General features: G+C 41.0%; 1 protein-coding gene across 1 annotated transcript in view; it reads right to left on the bottom strand.

Moving 5' to 3' along the window:
* The window catches only part of LOC124171257 (histone-lysine N-methyltransferase PRDM16-like), a 221,477-nt gene that overhangs the window by 140,473 nt on the left and 56,583 nt on the right, over positions 1 to 24,421 (bottom strand). The gene's annotated exons all lie outside the window — the stretch shown is intronic.

The following is a 24,421-nucleotide window of genomic DNA, read 5'->3' as shown; positions in this document are numbered from 1 at the left end:
TGAAATTGTTGGTTCGGCAAAAGATAAAAATATCGATAGTGCTGAGAGGCAAACATTAAGCTGTGAAAAAAGACACACCGCAATGAACCTACTGATTGTTACTGTTCTCAGCCAATTTCATCAGTGTCTACGTGCATGATTGTCTTCCACGAAATATATAAGTGATATCAAGAAGCTGGTAAGGTATAGATCTCGTCGATACAGGATAGGTTCAGTCGAATGTTTCACAATTTCTTAAATATATTTCACTGTGTGCTGGCATTTACAAGAAAAGAGTGATTACCGTCTGCATATCTGGGCATGAATTTAAAATCGTCTGATCAAAGAGCATATGACGAAAGAAAATGGTAGGAATCTGCTAGCTTAGAGGTGAGAAGGGAAGTAATGGTGGAAGTAAGGGAAATTGGGATGAACGACGAAAAATTATGGCGAATGATTTTTTTGAGGGGACAGACTGCGCGGAGATGATGGTAAAAACATAAGAGAGAGTTATTCAGAGGAAAGGTTACTTAGGACCGATCAGAAAGCAGATTACCTACCATGAGAATAACAAAATCATACGAACATTTGATGAAATATAAAGAGAAAAAAATGTGAAAGTAACGGAGCGAATACAATACAATTAATTTCCATTATTCTTTTGTTATATAAATTTCCAGTAAGGTTGGGAGTAGAAAGATCGAAAACATAACATTAATGTCAAACCTATCAATGGTCAGAATTTATGGTAAGTCCCTAAAATTATACGTTGCCTCGATAAAAAAGAAATAATGAATCCAATTTCATAGAATTCTAGCGGTAGATATGTGTGGGCTTCAAATTCGATAAAAATAGCAAGGAAAAAAACAGTTCGCGTCCAAGACCTTTGAGGATAACCTCAACTTTCGTCACATAAAGATGTTAGAACCCAGATTTTTCAACCTTGAATGCGTTGATAATTGTGTACATTAAAAATTTGGGTTTGTGACTTAGCTGTAGTTATTTGATTAAACCCATGTAAGTGCAAAAATTAATTGAAGGGCCATTAATTTCGCAAAGAATTAAATAAAAAGATTAAGAGAAAAATATTTTTGAATTACATCTGTTTTACATCTCGCGAATATTTTGTTTAGAAGTCTACAATCATACTTTTTTATTTCAACAATGGATTGGTTCAATGGTAGCTCCGGTATCGGAATTTAAAGAATGCTCTAGACAGTTCATCGGAGATTGAAAAACACATGAAACTGACTGAAGGGTAAACTCTCGATGTCATTGTGAAATGACCAGAGTCAACGGCACTTGGACTTGATATAAGCCAAAAAAAGGCAAGCGGAAAAATTACATTGAAATTCGAGTTGTTGTAAAAGTAGGTGTTCAGGTGGTGTAAATGTTCACAGAATTTGTCATTGGTGCGACGAATTTTGACGCTAAGGCGTCATTCTTGATTAACTACTCGAATAAAGAATTCTGTGAAAAGTTACAAAGGTTGTTTTTTCTTCATTCAGTAGGAATATTCACCAAGTGGAAGCCGAATCTATCGATTCTAAAACGTTTTTATACCAGCACTTGGTTTTAATAAATCCTCCGTTCTACCTAAGCACTCCTCTGTTGTTGCACTTGTTTAGGTTTTGAGTTCAGTGCAATGGTTTCATTTTTTTATTCTTAATGTAATTTCTCTAGAAGTAGAAGTCAGGCTTTTTTTATCATATAGATGAATAAATGAAGTTTTAATCCTTTCAATTAATGTTCTCCAACGCTTTGTATTGATCTGAAAATCGTGTTAACGATGAAAAATCTTACATTTTTCTCCACTATTGATGATTCCAATGAAAACCAGTATAATGATACATAGTGGCTGAGGTACTAATTGGAGAGTGAATTTGAAATGTAACATCAGTTAAATTCAAATTTTTATGATTGCTGGTCGCTTATAAGAATAACTATTCCTCTGTATACTCGTCCATTTGCAAATTTACGGTGGAATAGCAATTTGCACCGGCAGGACAACACCTTTCCGCCAGCCTGCCTCTCATGTACGACGAGACCATTGATTTCCCTCTCGATAGTCCGCTGCCTTGAGAGCGCCCATCCTCGCATCCCCGTGCATTGCATCCGGGTGTGACTTCCACCCAGCCGTGGATCTCCACGCACGGTGACGTTTTCGGTATAAATCGCAACGCGATGTCAGTCGCGGGCGAAAGAGCGCATTGCAGCCATTGGCCCTCCCCCTCTTTATTGGCCCTGTCAGACAGCGGTTATTAGGCTGTATTTCAGGCGGCAGCTGGCCCTGATGGCTCGCTTGACACATGGCCCTGGGGGTCATTCGATCCTTGGCCCTCGCCCCGCTATGATTGTGTCGACGGGCAAAGGTTAAAGCGGCGTGTCTCCTAACCGCTAGGGGATAGCCCTCACGTGGCGCCTCTCGCGGTGAAAGGCAGCAACGACTCGAGCATAGACCGGAAGACTCGGGAGTAAGTAAAAACAGAGCTTCTGAGTAGTTCTCGGACACTGATAATTCCATTACGGATTAACGTTTGGATTGAGGTTGGTGGGCAAAAGACAAATCAATAATCATTGGCAACGTCTCAATATTTATTTTTATCCTACCATGCCTACAATACATTTAGAATTATGAAAATTCTCTGGCTTATTATAATAGAGGGATATTAATTAAGCCTTCGAAATGAAAACTAAAATAATGTTATGCACGCAGTGATTTATGTTGATGCTCTGTGTCACTAACCAGAGCCTTCCAGATGATAAATGTAACAAAAAGTCAAATAAATTAAATTTTGGCTCGCTTGTTGAGTCTTAATGCCAATACTAGCGTTCACTCAATGAAACAAAGAGGATAATCAACGAGGCAGCAGGAGGATGAGACAAGAATTGGAATAACGTGAACGGGAGAAATGCCGAGATCATATTAGAAAAAAGGAAAAGTTATTAAAACTAAGCTAAGGAAGTTTTCAACACAATTCCGATGCTCCTTCCCCGTCTTGAGATCCGCGTTTAATGGCAACAAAATTTTCACTCGAAATAAACTCACCGCTATGAATCAGTGATTTCCCTCTGTCACGGAAGCGAAAGGAATATCCACACTTTTCGAGTCTTCTCAGGGAAGTTTAATTATTCTTGCTCGGATGAACACTTGGCACTATGATGGCACCACGTGCGTTGGCCAAATTGTCCAGGGAGTTGAGAAAAGCACAGTGGACCAGAAAGCCTCGTGGCCCGTGAATTCTGTCCCGGACCAATTCAATCTTTCCCGTGGGCAATCAATATAAATTTCACCTCCGTCCACGGTAAAGAATAGAAATATACCACATTAATTGTTGATCTTAATGTATTAGATGAACGAATAGAGGATCATCGGAAGAAATTTATTGATTTCAACAGAATTATTAGTAAATGAGGACTGTGTTTTTGGCCACCAATCGTCAGGTTCATGCGATCGTAAAATCTTACAGAATATCCTCTGTTCTATGATAACACAGTCGAAAAAGCCTCTACTAGACATAATTAATGAGCGGTCGCAAATAAATGTCAGTTTTTGTGAATTCGATATAAAGTCCCAGGAAAGTCTATTTTTGGAATGATTCCCGGCATGATAAAAAATGTCTCAGAAAGTCTATAACAAAGTCTCAAATACGCCTATTTCAACGAAGTTGATGAAAATTTGTTTGCTCCTTTGACCACTAAACCACTAAAGACTCTTTCACAGCACCTTTCAAAACACCTTTTTCGCGTTTAAAAGATGATATCCATGCATTGAAACCAGTGTTTTGTGAACGCTTTTACGTTTTTTGTGATATTTTAAGTTACACAGTGATTGAATTAAATAGAATATCAAGACGTCGCAGAAAAACGTTTTTATCAAAAAGCTTTGGTGTATAAAAACAATAATGGTAATATTGTGACTTCCACAGTATCAGCTCTACGTCTGGGAGTGAGCCTGATGATGTCAAAAATGACGACACCGGTAGAGAGCTAACAATTAAAAATGCTGAGGATGCCAAAAAGTCGCTATTAACTGCCATAATAATCCATTCCTTTCACAAAGTTTCGTCTGAAAACAAGTAATTTCATAAAATTTTGGTCCCCTTTGAATTGCAGAGGCGTGGTCAGTTGACAGTTTTGAAGCCAACAACATTGACGGTGGAGTCCTGAGGGGTGTAAATTGGTCACTGATGCGATAATCTCCCGAGGATTGGCAGAACGTATGGATTTATCTCTTCTAATAAAAAAAATGGACGGCCTCTTCGGCGGAAGCCATCGGAAGAGCATTAATCGAGGTGAAACATTGGAGGGGGACGGCTGCACTCAGCTCAACATGTCGGACAACCCCTCTTAACGACTCAATTGGCCTGTCAGCGTATATCTCGGCCGCCCATGCGCACGCCAAGCACAATTATGACTTGCTGCTTTTTCCGCCGCATCCCGGGTGCGGCCCGGCGTGGTGATGGATGGCCCACGGTTGCTAGGGGGTCCCCGGCCAATCCGTTCCGCTCTCCATCCTATATGCTCTTGATGGGAAGATGAAGGATCGCACTATGTTGTCATGCGCCGTGGGACGAGCATGTGAACGCCGTCCGCATCCGACCTCCAAGGCAGTTGCGTTTGATGGAGCTACAGCCGTGCGAGGCCGAAGCGAAGAGACGCAGCATTCTCAAGAGCACTCACCACCACGGCAAAAAACATCCCTGCACGACATCACCGTTTCCCGTTTCTTTGCTTTACCTCAGCCATGGTGCACTTAAATGTCCCGATAATCCGTTGGAAGGAAAGGATGAAATTTTGCAGTCATTATGAAATACGTTAAAGTTGAGGAAAAATAAACTGAAAACCAATTTTATTCGCCAGTTCACAACATATATGTATTTTCATATACCACGAGCACTCACGCTTTTCAGTATACTCCATGGTAATTGGTACTACCTCTACGAGATATTTCTCATTTCAGTGTTGCGTTTAAGGAAGAATAGACATGATGCTACCGTTTTCCCCTAGTTTAAAAAAATAGATTTATGCCGTTTTTACCCAAAAACTAAACAAACCACACAGTATCTGTAACACGAATGCTTCACGGTATAATATAAACAGCAGGAATTACTTCATTTATGAATAGCAAGTTACATTATTTGTAATGCTCCAAACGGTAGCGGTAGTATCTTCTACATTGTCCACGCATGTCATTAAAGCAGCGTCGCTAATTGTGTTCTAATAGAGAAATGATTCAATCAAGTTTAAAGGCTATGTACCGACATATGACGCAAAAGCGTCGAAACCATTTTTAAACGACAAAAACAAAGTGGGTATCTAACAAAAAGGGTAACTACAAAATATTCTGTGATTATTGGAAACATATTCTATCACAGCTTGCCTTCCACAGTTTAATTAATTATTTTAAAATCCTCTGGGGATAGAAAAGTTCAACCCTCAATTAGAATGAATGGGTAAACGGAGGCGAGAGAATTTTCCCTGAAGCAATCAATATCTGGACACATCTAAGTGAATATCGTCGGCATCGAAGCAAAAATCAACCCTCATCGTGCGAGTCAAAACATAAACGTTCTGAGGTAAATAAAACATTTCAATACTTCCATCAAAGGTTCTTTTAAGGGGGGACGTCCCTTTGCTTGAGAAACTTATATTGTACTTTATTTCTTTATGCCTCGGTTTACTTTCGGGTAGTTTGGATGGATTTGTCGTTTCGAATGAAGAGGACGCTTCCCTTTCGTTCGAACCGTCTTTTGTCCTTTGACACTGATCACACTATCACCTTCAAATGCTCCAAGAATTTTGAGCAGACTAGAAGAATGTACCTACAAGTTGATAAATTTACTTTATTATCGGTATTTATCACACCCTAAATTTCTTCATTTGAAATTCAGTATAATTTTCCTAGGCTTTTTTCTATAAAACTTTTCTTTTCAGACTAAGTCCCGGCAGGTCATAAAATTCTACAAGTCTCCAAGAACTTATAAAAATGAACACCCATGCATAGGAACTCATGTATATTATCATTATTGAGTTACCTTCATTTTTTTATTGTAAACCCGTAGCATAGTTTTACCCATGAATGCATCGATACAGCAAGGATGAAATTCCCCTTTGAAAATCATTTGGCTCAGCCGGGATCACTCCTGCCTCGGTTAACCCAGTCCTTTAACGTAAGCCCACGCTTTAGCCCAGTTTTCGAGGTGAATTTCATCCACGGTGTTGCACCCGTGCGCGAGACTGCGGACGAAGTTACTTGCTTGATGCATTGCTTTGGTAAATGGATATACTACTTACATTAATCAGTCACCGTGAGCAAATTTTAGGGTCCTTTGTGTATTTATATGTATTTATATTTATATGAGTATGGAGTGTGTTGTATCACGGAGTGATGTACGCTTGGTGGGGGCTCAAAACGCTTGCGTGAATGTGTATGCATTATTTTAATTTTTTTCGTGACCATGTAGTGTGCATTTCAAGCTGCATGCATTTATACATTCTGGTGATTGGTCACCCCCGGCCAACACATTCTGTAGGTGGTTTCATGGAGTCGTTGGCAAGTCTGGAGGCGTTTTAGGTGTGTTTTCATAGGATATTGGAGAAGGACGGAGATGAAAAGTAAAAAACGAAGTGTTAGACATGGTGGGTGAGGAGTGGTGGCTTAAAGATAAGGTAAGAAATGGGGGGGGGTATGAATGAAGGGTGGGGAGGAGACAGCGTGGAGGGGAAGATGATAGAAGTTTGAAGGACGTTAAGCACTAAAATTAAGATGGAAATCCATGTAGAAAAGGGAAAACTGGGAATGATTTGTTAAATGTTTAATGACAATTTCAAATGCCAGAATAACGATTAATAACGGTACAATGACTTCTGAACTCTCAATAGATGAAGTAAGATGAAGCTAAGCAGCACTATGCAATTTCCACTCTCGAATGAAAACCCGTCGTCTGAAATAAAACAACAGTCCGAAGCCTTGTTTTGGTATTTTCTCGCTATGAATAGCCACAACGTAGTTTACCATTTGTGCAATGGTAAGTTAGTAGCGTACAATGTTTTGGATCAGCTACATATGAAAGTTGATATGAAAACTCTGCTTCTTCTTCAAATAGACCTCGACCCCAGAGCGGCTCAATCGAGGCAGGAAGAACACTAGCAGAGACCTGATGGCGCGTCAATGTGCTTGCTTGCTCTTCATCAACAACCGCTCACCAAGCTCTTTTCCAGCGCCAACCGCAGCGCTGCCCTCGCCGAGCGTGGAAGCTTCTGGAAGCCGACATTGGAGAGGAATGAGATTGAGCTTCGAGGCCAGAAACAAGCAGCCAATCACAGTTCCCAACAGTTTACTTATGGCAGGTCACATTACGTGTGCTCATGCATGTGTTATAAAGCATTTTTGCAGTAAATCTTCAACTACAGACAATATATCAACTCATCAAAGCTCCTACATTTATTGCATCAAAATTACGCTATCTTACGGTGGAGAATTCTGAGCTATATGAAAGATATCTTCATGTTTTCCCGGTTTTCACCGCGTAGGCTGAAAGTTTGAAACAGCGAACCTCCAGGGAATATTAATATCACCTTGCTCCACACATGAAGATGAAAGAGTGGTTTTCAGCAAATTGATATTTTTAGAATATAACAACTCCTAATGACAAAAACCTCCGTGGTATATGAATGATGTCCTCATTTGTTCCGGGTTTTCACCGCGTAAGTTTTTGTTCAGAGACGACGGTTTTTCCGGCAACCACTGAATCGGTCTAGCTGCTTCATACCTGAAGATGCTGGCGTGATTGCCTACGACACTACCATCGTTCGAATGCAACCAACTCGGTGAACACTCTGAAGGCAAAAAGACACGCTTTCTCAAAAATTTAAGTGCGCGCCCATTGAAAAGGATCGCAGCAAAAAAAAAGAGATGACGCTTTTTTCCTTGTTATCTCGGGAAGTACCGCATTAAACAAATCCCCTTCCTCCCCCATTCGCCGACCTCACTGCCTTGTTCGCCGATGTGTTCATTGGAGGAGCAATAAATATGTAGGAAAGCTTTCGGCTTTCGGTGTCGGCTGGGTGCCGAAGGCGTGGCCATTGACATGCGGTCTCTCCCTCTACCATCGCTTCGGATGTCCTGCCAGGGGCGTCGGGCCATTGATCATGGGGGGCGCGTGCAAGGGACGCACCCCAACCCTCAGGGCCGGCCGTCCAGCCATTCTCCTGCGGAACATGACATTGAGTCGCTGTGAAACGAAGCCTTTCAACGCGTTTTGACTCTAGGCTAGGCACTCATCCTTCTCTAGCCGTCAACTTACTCATGATATCCTAGGAGTGCTGTTTAACCTTTTGCGGTTTTGCTTTGAGGAATCACCAAGTGAAAGATGGAAATTCACTTTACACTCTCCACACGAATACTTATTTCCCGGCAACGATTTCCACAACACTCTTGTTTCGAAAATATTTTCATAACGACCGAGTTTTGTCAAAGATATAGCCGACAATAAAGAAATATTCTGGAATATGCGAACAGGATTTCATTCCCTATCAATGGTGTAAAACTCATCCAAAGATAAAGAAGCGATTTGTAGCGCCCGTTTCCCTTCCAGTTCAGCCCCTCCTCCATCTATCCGGACTTCCCATCAATCAAGAGCAGCCGTTTAACCTCGGAATCCCATTCACCTCGACTACTTTTCACCAAGTTAACAAAGAATTATTCTAAATACACTCATAATTTTCCACGCAAATTGAAGACTTGATTACACTTATGTGAATTTGAAATTTTCAAGCATTTCTCTCTCCCTCAAATATTTGGCTGCATTATGGCTACAGCGAAATAAATTGAATCAAATAAATATTTTAAATGTTTGAGAAGTTACTTGACGTAAGTTTCTCAGTAGAAACTCTCAGGAGTTACTTGACATAAGGAGTTTTCTTTCGGTGTATATCGTAGCAGAGGCATTATTTAGCGGAAGAAATAGAGCATGCAGTTTCCGTAAAGTGCTTCGATTTGGAACTAGAAAATAGTTCGGAAACACCGCAAATCTGCATTTCCTATTCGTCTCCATCTACAGCGTCCAACTCCCTTCAAGTGCAGCCTCAGGACTCTCGTCTTCATTTGTCCTACCTTCCCATGCAACACGGCCATCCTTTCGACCACTAAAATTTCTCCTCCTTAATTTGTTTTTATAAAATCTATTAAGAATGTTTGGGTATTTCCACACAAAACTTTTTCGTTTCATTTACATACATTAAATTTTTCATCATCACATGTCAACAATCCTATTATTGGTTTGACGCTGCTCTCCATTCAATTCTCCTATCATCCAATCTTTTCACACCAATGCATTTCTTCTCTTTCACATCTCTCTTTACTTGTTCCATATATTTCATTCGAGGTCTTCCTTTTCCGTTCTTGCCACCCACTTTTCCCTCGACGATCGTCTTCATCAGACCACCAATCATGTCTCAAGATGTGGCCTATGAGGTTGTTCCGTCTTCTAATTAAGGTTTTCATGAGGCTTCTCTTCTCTCCTACTCTTCTTAGGACTTCCTCGTTACTAACTCGGTCGATCCATTTGATCTCCTTTAGCACCACATTTCGAAGGCCTCTATCCTTGCTTTCTCCTCTGCTGTCATTGTCCATGCCTCACTTCCGTATAGGAGCATACTCCAAATGTAGGTCCTTATAATTGTTTCCTTACTTCCATGTTTAAATTTCCCGCTGTTAGCAGATGTCTTTTTTGGTCGAATGATCTCTTCGCTAGAGCTATTTTGCCGCTAATTTATTTCTTGCTTATCCCTTTGCTAGTGATCCTGCTTCCCAAATAAAAGAATTCATCCACATCCACCAGTGTTTGCTTCCCTGTTTTAATGTTTGTCTTGGCTTCTTCTCTTATGCTGCATACTAATATCTTGGTTTTATTAGTGTTTATTTTCAGTTGATATTTAACCATTACCCTACCCATATTAACTAGTATATTTTTTAAATCCTTCTCTGTTTCTCATATGACGGCTATTTCATCGGCAAATATTAGCATGCTATTATTTTCTCCATGGATATTCTCACTCCCGAAGCCTTTTCTTTGATTTCATTAATCGCTTTCTCGATGTAAACGTTGAAAAATACGGTTGACCAGGCACAGCCCTGTATCACTCCTTTCCTAATTCTTGCTTTTCCATATCTCGACCCTTATTCCATCATCGCTACTTGGTTTTTGTATAAAATCATAGAGTAAGTATATATAGAGAGCTCACCACACGTACAAAAATCGTATACGTTTTTGGTGTAGTTCTAGAGCGATTAACCAGATGTCACTAGAAGAATTTTGGCAATTTTTTTAATTTGCTCGTTCCACAAGTCTAAAAATATATTCTGAAGCAGAAAGAGTTGCTACATTAAGTGGAGACGTTAATTATTCGATTTTGTTTATAACAATTGTTATAAAAAATATTTTCTCGAATTTCGGCTAGTTACTTGACTTTTCCGAGTTTATATTCCTAATCCATTTTCCGGCAGACTGTTCTTAGTATAAAGTTGAAACTTGCAGGAAATGTTCATAGCACATTTTTTTCCATACTAGTAAACTTTAATTTGTTCATAACTCAGTTTCAACGTTGTTATGTGTGTTTATAAATCTTTTGGACGAAAGATTGGGAATTTTGCAGGGTAAAAATCAATTGCGTGCTAACTTTCGTATCTTACGATACAGGTCCATATATGCTGCGTATGAAATTTGGACAAAACTATAAATTTATTTTTGGTGAAAGATTTGTAACTTTATCTCAATTACAAAGGGAGTTATGCCTTTTTAATGGCCGCACCTCGTCAGGCTTTCCTTACTGGCCTGGGTCTACGCAGAAAGCTCCCGCCTCCTAAGGAGTTCGTTTTGCCATCAGATAGGTTGGCGAGGCGAGGGTTTTGTTTTGACGAGGAAGAGATTTTCCGTGAGGGAAGATCTTTTCGCTTCAAGAGACAATATAAATCTTATTGATGGTCATCGCATCGTTGAACGATCAACATATCGAATGAAATACATTTCGCGTAGTGTGCTTCAGAACTTCAGATAGGAAATACCTCACTTTGGTGAAGTGTAAATGCTATTTACAACACCAAGTGCCGGAATATTACAATAAAAAGGGAATGCGAGATTGGATCTCTACACTGAACAACAATGCACTGTTTGCCTTTCGCTAACGGTCATAGCCTCTTCACCACAGTTGGTAACTAAAGCTTAAAAGTATTTGGTAATGAATTCTTAAGCGCGCAGCTTCAAACGAACACAAAGAGGTATGGATCAGCAGTAGCATTTTTGGGAATAGGGGTGGTCGTTGACCTTGATTTGTTTGCTCGATAGCGGGATGAGTAATGGCCCATTCTGTTACCACGTCGAAAATGGAAAGGTTTCTTTCGGCTGTACCAGTTTTCTACTTCAGGTCTTACGTATGGGGCCGGGGATCATCTAATGCATGTTCTTGTCTTTCCTTGAGACCTTATTCTGATCATAGTTGTGATAATCGTCGTCTCGTCAAGAACAAGACGCATTGTCGTTTGAGGAAAGTTTTGTTTTAAGCGTTAGTATTTAGTTGAGGTTCTTAAAAGTAAAACAAATAGCGGCTGGAATTGGGCCCGGGTTCACTCATTGCTTAAATTCTTGCCTCATTATATGAATGAATCCCTTCTCCCAGGGGCCAAAAAACTAAATATCCAAAGATACATTTTACGCGGTGAGCATTTATATAGCAATATCGAATGGAGTATTTTTGGCATATTCTAATTGTAAGTTGCTGCGGCACTAGAAAAATATGGCGATTCAAAACTATCCGCCCTCCCCTTCTTCGGAATTAAACCTCCTATTATGCAGTTTTGCGTATCGAAACTGCAAGTAAAATTTGCTTCGTAGGCCTCATGGGGAATCCTAATTCGTAGGCTAAAATATGTTATCGCGTTAGAATCTTGAGTTATCCATTCATTAATTGTTATAAAACATTTGATTCTATGTATATTAGATATTGATTGCTTTTCGTACACATTTTAACAGTCCAAAACCTATTTTTTGTCTTTGATAACAAGTTATTCATTTAAATACAGATTTTCAACGTCGAAACTGTTCTCGCCAAAAGGCAACGGACGCGGTGGAAACCCGAAGAGAAGGCAGAGATCATGCAACATAAAGTTTTAAGTCCAAACTTCGAACTGCAACCGACCTGTTGACGAGCCTTTCCGGAGGTACTTCCTCTGAGTGGCTGAAATGTCATCTATCAATGATTTTCCCGAGGTGTAACCCTCATTTTCCTCCATTGTTGGGGACTTATGTCCCGACGAGTAAAAACTAGTGATGTGTTTATAGAAGGTTAAAAAACTTCCATCTGATGGAAAAACATTTCGACGGAGTGGACGTACAAGTAGCCCTCCGGCGCGAGAATGTAGGAAAATAAAATTGTGCAATATATATAATTATATTACCTTTGCTAATCCAAGTACATCTCACCGTATGAAAGTTAATCACAACCAAGTTGATTTTGATCGATCAATTAGAAGGTAAACGAAGAAGATTTTATTATTTCCAAAGCAGAAAAAAGGAACAGTGTGCTAATCCGTAATAAGGTCTCATGCATCGCCAAATGTGATGATGTGTTGGAGGATACCTCATTCGTGATTCTCCCCCGTGATCCAACGGATAGATTCCAAAAAAGTGTTAAAAAAGCTTTATCTTCCTGCTGTAATTTTATAAATTAGCCCCTAAATTAAATATTATCTTTAGGCAATTGCCTGGTTTTTCACCAAAATATAATATTAATAGCCCCATCATTTTGCCACAGAATCTTCAACACCTCATACGTCACCATCCAACTCCAAGCTAGTTTCATTTGACCTAAAAAATCTATTTACTTCTGTACCTGTACAAAAAACTTTGTTACTTATTGAGAGACCACAATATTAAAATCAATGTGTCTTGTGAACTTCATTGTCTAATGGAACAGAGTGCCAGCCAAAATTATTTTTTGTACAATAAGAATATTTATCACCAAACAGACGGCCTTGCGATGTGGTATTCCCTTTCACCTGTAATAGCCGAAATATTTACGGACAATTCAAAACGCCAATTATTTGATTCGGGCATTCTATCTCATCTAGCATCTTCTGGTACCGCTAAGTATGTTGACTACATCATTTGCCGCTGGACCGGAATTGTCAGACAATTAGATAATTTTCTGAATCTTTTAAATCCTCGACATCCTAATATTACCTTCGTAGCAGAAATAGAATCCAAAAAGCACCTAAACTTTCTCGATCTCTCCATATCCATAGTTGATGGCAAACATGAATTTGGTTTATACAGAAACCCTTGTTGTGGTGACTCAATCATTCCGAGTTACTGATGCCATCCGACCTCCCAAAAGTTATCCTCCTTCCATTCTATGTTACATAGATTGGTCAATATACCTTTAAATGCAGTCAACTTCAATTGTGAACTTTCCAAAATGAAATCAATTGCAATTTCAAATGGCTACAGCTTTAATACTTAAACTAAAATCCTTCAGAGAAAGTTGAAAACGCGAGCTATTTCACAGCTTTGCTCCCTTCCCCCATCACAGAGAATTCTAAAAATTGGTGCCGGTCATTTTTTGTGAGAGACCTTTCCAATAGGCTTGCAAACAAATTCCCCAAAAATAAATTCAATGTTTCTTTTTACAACCCTTGCACTCTCGGTGAAGTTCTGTGTCGTAACAAAGACAAAATAGAACCCATCCATCAATCCGGCATTTACAAAGTTAATTGTGAATCATGCCACTTGAGTTTCATTGGTCGAACAGGAAGAAGTTTTATTATGAAAATGAAAGAACATAGAAGGTGCAGGAAACTGGGATGAAACGTCACTTATCGCCAAACATTTGGTACAGACTTTTCATTCTTGTCATTTTCAACCAGAATTTTCTCCACCCCTTCAAATAGTACAAATTTATACAAATATTCTTATTATATATTAGATGTTCCCGTGGACATACCCCGTTAAGACGGTCTAAGGCTCCGCTACGCGGTGTCATAAAACGTCCGTTTTCGCAGTAAAATCCTTAGGGTGAGGGATCGGAGAGTAAAGAAGGTATTAGTCTCAGATGGTATCTTTCTGGTAGGTCTTTTGTATGATTCCCGGGAAAACAAGTCACTTTTTCGAAGTGTGAACGCTTTTAATAGAAGCATGGTCTTCGATCGTATCCAAAGAAAACGAAATGAACTTCAATGAAACGTGCACTCACCTCGGCTAAAATACTTCCACTGTCTTCACCACAGACCATTTGAGAATCGGTGTCTTGAATAAAAACATAAAAACGGTGAATGCTGAGCGTTAAAACCCATACAGTTTCAATAACATTACCGCGTCGCGGCTAATACAACTCCCGACGCGCGCAGACGAACCCTGCCGCACGATTGATAAATCAATGTAATTTTCGGCGTCGCAAACTTATTTCCAAGATAACTGCATAAACACCTCAAAAAATCTTCAAAGAATGCTCTCATATAAGTTACTTTGCGTGACTTTGCCGAAAAATCATTTGAAACTCTACCTCAATGTAGAACTTTGTCGCAAAACAGTATCCGCCATTTTGTAACTGCACGGTAAGAATTGATCGATGATATTCTTAAAGATTACGGAAATTTAAAGAAAGAAAACCATGCCAACAGATTATGTGGTTTTTTATTCTGCATGAATCCACCTACAACTTCACCTTCTACTTACTTTGGAAGATTTTCAGAGAAAATTGAAGACGGGCGTTTTTATGGAACGTTGCTCACGTTTAAGCCTGTGTATCTCAGAATCGGGTAGGATCTTTGTAAAATTAAGTGCATATCCTTAAATTTCAATTAGTTTTGAGTATACCTGCGAAGTTTCAAGTTTATAACTCAAAAAAAGTCATTTTGTAATTTTGTCCGGCTTTTTCCGATTTCCGCCCACTGTGCGATATCCAACGGTCAAATTTGAATCAAAATATTTGCATAAAAATTTGATGCAACTAACGCGCACCCTATCCCACGGTCAAAATTTCATCCAACTGGCTTTTGGTACTATCATTTGTACAAAACACCGTTTTGTCCAAATGGATAGGGCAGGTTCTAAATTTTCATCCAATAGGATGAAACCAACCATTCACTGGGCCCTTGACAAAAAATCATCGCCAAGCGCTGACACAGAGGCCACATAGGCGAAGCCGGTGTCCCACGGTCAAATTTGCATCAAAATATTTGTCCAAAAATTTTGATGCAAATTGCAAATAGTTTGATGCAACTGGACGGGGGTGTCCCACGATGCATATCATTTGGACGAAAAGGAAAAGGAAAAAGACAATATTTATGTAAACAAATTTGGAAGCTTATGGAAGTGAAGGATTCTGTCTTTTTTAGCAGGCGAAATTGTCTGAACAGGCCTCTTGAACATTAAAGAGGCGAAAAAAAGAAAACAGAAGGAATGCTGAACTTGGCCTTGGCTGGAAAGGGGGTATGAAAGCGTTGGAATAAGCATGCTAAACATGATGGAGAAGGAGTTGGTCGCCGATGTTCCCGTATATTATCGATAATAATTGACGATAAGTGAGGATATTTGCATGTCCCTTGCAAGGCTGAGGGCAGAATAAAACGGCAGGATACAAACGTGAGGCAGTTTATTCCCGCGGTGAAAATATTATTAATAATTAGATGGATATCGTGGTTGAGAAGATGTTATGAATAGTGCTGTAAACGTGCATTTAAATCAAATTTTTCCTCTCCTAATCTAGCAGTTGCTAAAGACCAATTTTTGCTCATTTTTACTTTTAGGACCACACCAGGCGATGAAATAGACGATCACGAACGTATATATATATTCGGAATATGTTTTGTGAATTCACTTCGCGGTATGGTGACATTATAAATTCAAAACTAAACCATTTAGTATTCAATACAGTACTAATGAAAAAACTCAACCGGTTTCGATATTTTCAGGTATTTATCTAGAGGTTTACGATAACGCTAATGACCTGAAAAGAAGAAAACCGGTTGGCTTTTAATGCATACTGTGTGGAATACAACAAAGCTTGCAAATGAGCATTTTAATTAATAAAATATATATTATGGACACAAAAATAAACTTTGTTGTATTCCACACAGTGTGCATTAAAAACCCAACCGGTTTCCTTCTTTTCAGGTCTTTGGCGTTAATTGTATTGTATTCGATCGCTTCTCAGAACGACTTCAATCGCGTTTTGGTAATCTATTGAAGTAAATACGATAGGCTGCATGCTCTGCTAATGGGAAAATCCACTACCGGCTTCCCTTTCTTTCAATCCGAAGTGGCAAGAGACCCGTTTCCCGAACACATGCCGGACCTTAGGGACGTGGGAAGTGGTCCTTAGTCGGGACCTTTTGTTATCTTAACTTGGTGCACCACCCAACTTAAGTTTATTGCTTTCCTAGGGGCGGTCTGACCTGCAATTGAAGCTTCACGTGTTAATAGATGAGGTCTTTACCCTCCACCCGCCTCCTTTTGGACGGGTTATCGTTATCTTCCCCCTCCAGTCCTAACTCCTCACACCCTCCGCCCACCCCTCCCACCTGAAATATATAAAAAGGCAGCAAAAACCAATCCCAACATTATTCCCTTGAAGAAGTGACCAGCAGTCGGTCGCGAAACGTCGGGGCAATCTCCAGTACGGCACGCGGCATACACCCGTATGTCACTTATTTGTAATCGTCATGAGCCGCGACAGCTTCAATCAAGAAATTGTATTTTCTTCTTTCTTCAATGAAATCAAATACTTCCTGCGTGATCCATGTGTTTTAATAACGACTTTTCTTTTACCGAGAACTTCCTCTGCTGCTGCCTTTAGAGCACTTGTAATGGTTTTCGAACTATCTTCCACTGATTTACTTGTCGTATCCTTCCCTATTCTCTATTCTACAGCTTCTTTAAAAGCCAGTTGATGCTGAACCTCCTTCAATTTCTCAACTTGCCATATGTTTTTCACGGATTTCTTCATTTTTCTTTATTTTGGGTGGTATGTCATCATAACTAAGTTATGGTCACTGTCGATATCTCTGCCTGGGTAGCTTTTGATGTCTTTCACCTAGGTTCTGAATCTTTGTTTCACCAGAAAGTAGTCAATTTAGTATCTTCTAATGTCTCCTAGCATCATCCACGTGTATCTTCTTCGCAGTGGATTCTTGAATAGAGTGTTGGCAACCTATCCTTTGTTCAGTGGATAATTCAAATAGCTTTTCTCCTCTTTTATTTCGGTTTCCTAATCTATATTTCCCAGTTATCATTCCGTCTTCACCTTCATCGACGACGGCGTTCCAGTCATCTAAATTAATAAGATTTTCCTCCCTTCTTACCTGCTTGATAACTTTCGGTATATCATGGTAGACATCTTTTACTTCTTCATCTTCATAATCTGATGTAGGCATGTACCTACACCACTACAGTGGCTACGGGTTTAGTTTCTATCTTCAACATTACTATCCTTTCACTAAACTGCAGGTAGTTTTTAACACGCATTCCGGTGCACTTTCTAACCATTATCTCTACTCCAGCATTACCATTTAGCGATTCTGTGTTTGCCATTCTGTATCTTTCAATTCAAAAGTCTCCTTTTTACCTATGATAATTATGCAGTGGTCGTGGCATAAGTGTTTTTTTTCAAAGACTATCCAGTTCCAAAATCATAATAACGAAATAATTAGATTCAGATAAAAATGAAAAATACCAAACGAGCTAATTCTCAGGAGCAGCCTGCGATTGAGCGCTTGTTTTCGGTCCAAATTGAAGCAAAGCTTCTGCGCACAGCACCGAGATTGCGAGAGCAAAATCCGAGATCACGCTATCAACTTGATTGGCTCACTACGGCAGCACTACTACTTCTGGTGCTGTTCATTTCGATTGGATATCTCATTTTCACTATGCATACACTAACTTTCCAATTTTTTTCATTTTCCATCATAATGCTGGGAAGCGCTGATCCTGGCGGTTGGAGCGTTGACTTGACAGCGGAGAATGCTCACGGACGCCTCGTGACAATCGCGACTCGCAGTGCAAGGCTATCCGGGGAAGTGCCCCTTCACCCTCAATGTGCAAATTTCACTCGCCTCTGCCTTAGTCCGGGGTGACCTCTACCCACATCAGATCAAACCAAACTCTGGTTTGAATCGCTGAGTGATAGTAATAGCTGATATGGGGCTTCAGGGATTCAATGTTGGTCTCTGATTTTGGTTACTCCGCACCCACCTTGCCAATATTTACTCCGAGGGTATCACGGCCACCGTCCCCCAACTTCCTCCCCCTTTCCCTCCCCCCGTCTTCTTCTCTGAAGTCTGCCCTCCCCCCCGCTCCCCAGTCCAAGGCGTCCATGCGGCACGCGCGTGCCTAACCGCGTCGTGCCCACAGCCCTGCCTCTATCTGACACTTCCTTTCCTCGGGGCGCATTATAGTGCTCGGAGAAGCCGCATCGATTCTTATATCGACATCCGAGAGAGGACAGATTTTTTTCCAAATCGGTTTATATATTCTTTTAGAAATTTCGCGCGAAAACTCGGGAAAACAGTGAAACCTGTCTTAAGTTTCACTGTTTTCCCGAATTTCCGCTTCATCCTACTTCACCGGTCTTTCCCTATTACGTATTCCTCACTTAAACCTTATGCTTCCATTAAAAAAATCGCGAACTTTCCCGGCGAACAAGTTGAAAGAATTCTTCTCGGCTTGTCCATCGGTTGAGATTCTCTGACCGACCGACCCACGTCCGACGTTTGAATGCTCGACGTTTCGACCCCCGCATCTGCCGTGACAACCCCAGAAGAAATCCTTCATTACGCAATCATGTTTAAATTTTCACGCCTACATCTCAAATTTGGCAATTTTACTGCAATATTTACTCTGACATGTATTTTTGATGTTTGAGGTACGGGAAAATGTAGAAAGGCCTATTCAACATAAGCTGGAAATTCAATGCTGTTGGAGCAAATTTTAAATGGATGATGAGGCGCGGCAAGAGACGTCATCGTCGCGGTGGAGCAGGGGGAATGAACTCTCCACGGCGGCCACCGAACGAAAGGGGAAAAGAAATGACCGCTCGAGGAAGTCACCGTAGAGCAGAGGTGAGGGCTCATCTACTGTTTTAGTCAATGAGCACTAATTAAGTGACACATTAGTAAATTTCACGCATAAATGCCATATCCAGAGTTACGAATTAAAGCATACCCTTTGCAAGCAACAGACAGGCGATTGAGTATTTTATTAATTCTAGGTCATTATCTTGTATGATGTGAGGCACGATATGGTGGAAGTTCTTAATATTGCTAAAATTAGACATTGCAATATTTCCACTGAGTTTTTTTTTATGACACTACGCGTTTCGTCGTTGCACTTGATAATGTTGTTCGTAACGACGAAACGCGTAGTGCCATAAATAAAACTCAGTGGAAATGTAGCAGTGCCTACTTTTATTAATATCAAGATCTTTAGTTCACTCTAAAGATTTTTTAAAATGGAGAGTTTCTACTATAAAGCATATCAATTCCCGAACACTATTCCAATGTATTTTGTGACCGCGAACGACGGTCGTTCAGGGATTGGCCGTGAGAAGGAGGATCGCTGGCCGCTGAGAAGAGGAGCAAGCGACGGGAAGTATGCTCGGTGACGGAGAAAAGTGGCAACTCCAGGAAGTTTTCGCTGATTAGAGGTGGTTGTCAATGCATGTTTCACACTATCGAAAATAATCATCATTATTGTAACTTGTTACTTTCGTCAGAAATATCCGCATCTGCATACAACCCCGCATAATAATAATAATAATAAACGCCTTTATTGGGCGAGATTTGGACTATAAAGTCCCATCTTCCATCTTACCCCTTGTCAAACATGAAATATATGCAGTTAAATACATTGTACACATACATAATGGGTACATATAAAAGGAAAAATGTAAAACTTGCGATAAAAATTGATATTAAACCGAAACCATAAGGTAGTCAAGTTTTGACAAATATATACCCCGTATACCCCAACGCACGTTTGAAAAGAGTGGAGAGAAAATGCGACGGTTGGAGAGTGAGTGATGCGTCATCTTAAGTGCATCCAGACGTCCAGTTGCGCGTTCTGACATGGGCCTGCCCTACCCCCCCCCCCCCCCCCCCCCGTAGCTAACGACCCCGTGGTCGCCGACTAAGGGTGCCAATCGGTCCACCTCAGGGGCGCGTGCCCCACCGACCATTTCCTCGACTCGTGTCTAAGCGCCCGATCGCCGGAAGTGCTGCTCGTCAAAGGCACGCAATCGAGACACGCATTGCACACACACGCACTGAACTGTTGACACCCGCCCTTAAGTCATCCGAACGGTAAGGAATACCTCGGGGATGACTTAAATTTCACATGAAGCAAAACAATAAAAAGATTTTTTCAAATCGTTTCTTGTGTTAATTTCGTAAACTCAGCTTCACTCACTGTCAGATTCAACCCAAAGTTTGGTTTTATAAGTGAAGGTAGAGCTCACCCCGGAATAGACCACGGGTGAGTGAACTTCACACATTCATGGTTGGGCAGGTCAGTTCCTTTCCATTAGCCACCTCGCCCTTTAAACCCAGAGCCCAACAGCCACGTGCTCTACCCACTAGGCTACCGCGCTCCCCCAAAGTCTGCTTACACACCTCAACAGAAACCATATGTTCTCGCTCCACCGGTTTTTTTTGTTACGAATTGAAATTATATGCATTTTATATCACATTCTGGGAACTATTACAACAATTATTAAGTTTTGTAGATGTCCATATGCGTTCTCTATTTCGTCATTGAGGGCTCGGGAGGTTGAAGGGCATAGGGAATGCATATCAATTTTCAAATGGAAATGCCAATGTATCTTTCTCCAATTTAATATGAGCACACCTAAGAGAAGTAAAATATATGCCATTATTCAAAACATAATGCAAAAATGGCTCACGGGTACTTGGAACCACGCCTCGTTCCCGGTGGCAGTGCCAACTCCAGGTCCTCTAGTTTTAGTATAATTGAGCATTGCAGTACTTCCACTCAGTTTCATTTTGACACTATACGTTTCGTTGTCTAATAAGGAGGAAAGGGAGGAAAAAACCTCCCTCCCGTTGTATTGGTGCTTGAAGGGAGGGGGTAAGGTGAGGGATGGGGTTTGGGTGACGAGAAGTGGGGATATTGAGGGTTGTGGGAGAAAGGTTGTGGGAGAAAGGGTGTGGGAGAAAGGTTTCGGAAGAGGAGCAGGATGGGGGGGGGGGTTCTAGGGTGGCTGAGGGTACGACACACGACTTAACTGTCTCCCTTCAAGCACCAATACCTACATAAGGAAGAACTCTTACAACTTATGTTACACTTGATAATGTTGTTTGCAACAACGAAACGCGTAGTGTCAAGGTAAAACTCAGTGGAAATATTGCAATGTCCAATTTCCTAATGGTAAGAATTTCCACCACATCGTGCCTCACCGAATGCAAGAGGTCCTCTAATGTTTATCTCCCTCCACAGACGCAATAATGCTTGTGGCATCGCCCAACGTGAACGAGGCCGTCCCGTGGATTCACGTTGCCACTTGCCGCGACTTTCCATCTGTTCACAAAAGGAAACGTAACGCCGCGAAGAGTATAGAGTGATCCATTTATTCCCAACAATGCAACAGAGCATTTTCACTCGCGAGGAACAGCACTAAATTGTACGAAAACGAAAATTACGCGGAGGAAATATCATTTCCCGTCACCATTCGCATTCGCATTCGGATCTCCATGCGTCATATGTTCGGCCATTTGAGCTTTAAAAACATTTTTTTCCTTCGCGGATTTTTTTGCCTGAATGCCTGAATATACGATTAGGAAGATCCTGATTCGAATCCCGGTCGATGCAAATGGTTTTTCCTCCATTAAATTTCCGCACTTTTAAGTTGACTGCAGTTGACTCCGTGAAGGTGAGCCACTCGGTTCTTTCTCGAGTAATTGGCAGATTAAATCATCAGGAATTTTAATTTCGTTTAGCAGTGAAAAAAAAACCTCGTGAAATTCGGATCGCCTTGCCGCCAGCGACGCATTGATTTTTTTAAATCCATTGAAATGCGCTGGGGGAGGGGGAGCACATTAAGTGTCCGACTGCATTATCTCCTGTTGCAACACTCGTGGCATCGCCACTTCTTACATGGCCCACTCCACAATCCCCCTCCCGGATAATAGCAACTGCTCACCAAGGGACGTAATTTATCGCTCACGGGCGGCCATACTCGCTGCTCAAAATCACGCCATCCCTCCCCCCTCAGCGATCGCGGTCGACCAAGGAAGCGCAACAGTCTCATTTGCATGCGTGGCCAAGTGGCGGGGCGTGGCGGTTGGATGGCCCAAAGCCAATTGAAACAATGGATGCAGGATTAGCAGCGACAGGAGGCAGAAAGGAAGAGCATTGGATGGCGCGTGCCATCTCCGGAAGAGTGAGAAGTGGCGCTGGAGTCGTTTGATCGCGAATGGTCGCTTCGGGGAGGGGGGTAGGGGGGGGGGGGTGGTGGTGGGGGAGAGGTGGGAGTAAACACCCAGGGGGAGAGACCACGCGGAAGATATCCGTGAACCAAGTAATTCAAAGTAGTCCACAATTAGAGCATAGCCATCTAGAGTATCTATGCAGCGAGAGTGTGTTCTTCGGGCAAAATATTGTGACTTTTTTTTAAAGGCTTTTGACACTTAAAAGTAGAAATATCACATTTCCTAATGGTTCATATGATAATCATTCAAGTGCAGCCAAAAGTGATTCTTCTTTGTTGAACGCTTATTGAAAATTTTATGAAATATTCCTCTGAAGATACTTTACCCTATCAGAGAGTATATTTTGAACGTTATTTATGCGACCTTCTTGACCGATCTTTGATACTTTAATAAGTGCTTACTGGACGCTCAATGACCATCTTTTGGAAGACAAATTCGACTCAACGCAGAGATAATAATGAACATAGGTATTCCTCTCCACAAATCAACGAGAAAAATTCGTTGCCCAGCGAAAAATTGAGCACTTCAAGGAGGTAGGTTCATGACGGCGAGATTCAAAACAAGTAATTTTTGTATTCGAAATGAAAATGTTTTTTCGTCATAGAATACATACATTGAGAAAAAACAAAAAATTAGTGCACAAAATGTGGATTAACCAATTCTGATATTTTTATTGAACACATTTTCTTGGTGTACGAGACAACCATCGAGCCATTTTCATTTGACTAATGTGATTTGACTTCAATCAATTTTAATCCGGAGACAATCCAACATTTTATTTTTGTGAATATTCTTAATCTATAACGAGCATAATATTATTTTTATAGCAAAATATAGACAAACCACAGACTTTTTCCTCCCCTTTTAAATTAACGAATGAATTTCACCTGATGATGGAACTATATTTCGTAACGCCTTGTAAGTAAATTTGAAAGGAGTGGACACTAAGAACAGCTTCATTTCATTTCGAGCGTGATCATCACGTGATCTCGGATTGGGCCATGTCAGTCTTGGTACCAAGCAAAGAAGCCAATTATCCCTCATGGATATAATTCTCATGATAACACGCTGAGTATTCCAATGAGGGGGACTTGAGTTTAAAATCATTTCCAGGCGAAAAATTATTTTCGGAGCATTTCAACGTACGCGGGACAAAGGAACGCCGAAAAAGCTATTCCGCAAGCCTTTCCTATGGTATGACGAGCTACGATCTCTTTAAAAAAAACATGGCGTGGCGCGCGCAATCTTCGGAAGGATCACAGGGGGTTTAGGGGTCGGAAGGCACCCTGGCGTTTGCTCACTTGTTAATGGTGGCTTTGGGGTAAAAGGGGAGCGTATAAGGGGGAAGGGGGGTGAAGGCGGTAAACCTATTGTGCTTTGGGGATGATCACAACCAGAGGGAGAGGACGATTATCGAGCCATTGAACTGCAAGCGAACGCTCCTGAAGTGCGAAAGTACGAAGTCATGTAACAGGTAACTTTGTACGCAATCATACCCACGGATGCAAAGGTGTTTACACCAAGCAAGTAATTAACCTCAAAAATCATTAGCCGTGTCGGGATTCGAACCAGGATCTCCCGATTGCCACTCAGGTATACTCCCAGCTGCATCACTGGAGGAGGATGGCTTGGTCGCGTAAGTAGTATAACAGCCGAGTGGCAGCATACAGATCCGGGTTCGAATCTCGGGAAAGAAAAATGATTATTTCTAGGAGAAATTAAGCCTTGGTGTGAATAACTTGAGCCAAGTGAAGCATCGGGGAGTGAGGCGGTATCCCATCGGCACAGATCAAAGATGCTGCTGCGACGTAGCAGACATAAGTGATTCTATAAACGTTGCAGAGAACGTATTGAATGACAACGGAAAATTTTACCATTATATTTGGAATCTCATCAGCGGAACTGTATGAATCTCAATAAAATGGAAACTTTGGACCTCACTGG

This window comes from Ischnura elegans, chromosome X (genome assembly GCF_921293095.1).
Source record: "Ischnura elegans chromosome X, ioIscEleg1.1, whole genome shotgun sequence".
NCBI classification, from domain to species: Eukaryota; Metazoa; Arthropoda; class Insecta; order Odonata; family Coenagrionidae; genus Ischnura; species Ischnura elegans.
Note: the sequence above shows the minus strand (reverse complement) of the source record. Positions and strands in the feature narration are given on the sequence as shown.